The sequence below is a fragment of the Hyalella azteca genome, unplaced genomic scaffold, assembly GCF_000764305.2.
Source record: "Hyalella azteca isolate HAZT.00-mixed unplaced genomic scaffold, Hazt_2.0.2 contig14460, whole genome shotgun sequence".
Taxonomy (NCBI): Eukaryota; Metazoa; Arthropoda; class Malacostraca; order Amphipoda; family Hyalellidae; genus Hyalella; species Hyalella azteca.
Window position 1 is genome coordinate 38,847 of NW_025944342.1, and position 1,336 is coordinate 40,182.

Sequence of the window (1,336 nt, forward strand, 5' to 3'; positions counted from 1 at the left end):
AATAAANGGTGAAGGGTTGCCAGGGGCAGGAGGTACTATGGAAGCCAGTGAGGGAGCTGGTCTCTGAACAGGGTTTTGTGGGCCTGAAGCAGTAGTCTTTACTGATTTCAGGGCATCTCGGTACAAGAGCTTAACCCTTTACGAGCTGAATTATGTTTCGAAAGTGGAAAAACAATCTGAATTACTTTTCAGATCACGCGCAGCCTTTGTGTTGTACTGGCAGTAGTGGCGCGCCTACTCCATCGCACGTCGTTCAAACGAGTTCACCACATGTGACACTACCATCACACTCGCGGCTAGACTCCAAACGTGTAATTACTCTTGGTAGAAGCTTTTATTTTCTGTGTGACGAATTTGTCACACCAGGGCTTAAAGGGTTAAGGTGTGAGCAAACCTTTTCAACTTGTTTTGCTTGTTTCATATGACAATTGAGGACAACCCCCATAATTTGCAGTATGTGGACCTCCACAATTGCAGCAGTGTGGTCTTCCTGTATTAGAAGTTAGAACAGTCCTTCACACTATGGGCCCCACTGCATGCAACACAGCGTGGGGGACCCTTGCAGCTAATGGCACTGTGCCCAAAGTATTGGCATCTATAACACTGCCATGGGTCAGCCACAAAGGGGTCAACTTTAAATTGGTGGTAGCCAACATACAGATGATCTGGCAAAGTGCCTGAAGGAAAGTTAATTTTGAACTTGGAGATTTTCAGGATTCCTTTACCCTTTAGTATTTGCTCGGCTGTTGCGTCCTTGTAACCTAAATCTCTCAGAGCAGATGTCAGTTCCTCATCAGAAACATCTTCCCCTAATGGCCCAATAACTCAAACTGATACAGTCTGATTTACTGGAAGGCGGCATTTGACATTCCAGGAACCAAGTTTGGTCACCCTTAAGAGCTGGGTCAAATCATTAGGAGATTCATCTTTCATTGAAACAACCAGGAGCTGACGCCTGGGGTTCCTAGAAATGTGGCCAATACCAGCTTTGCGCCTTTGCCAAAAGGCGAGTTTGCAAGAGCCATGCTTAGAGAGATTTCATTAGAGAAAAATTTGCTCAAAGGACGGGCATTAGGGCCATCAAGATCTGCAACAGGCTCTATTATAACTATTTTAGAATTTGAATCAGAGCTCTCTGGGTATGACTGATGTACACGTACAGGAGGCTGAGATGAGTGAGATCCCAACTGAGCATTGGTTTTTGGTGAGGCAGCCACAGAGGTAGGTATATCAACATCAATATGGCCTTCCATTGTGGGATGAAAGCCCTCAAATGTATCACCAATATCAAGGACTTCAATGTCATCATTAACCAAGTGGTCTCTTACCTCATTGC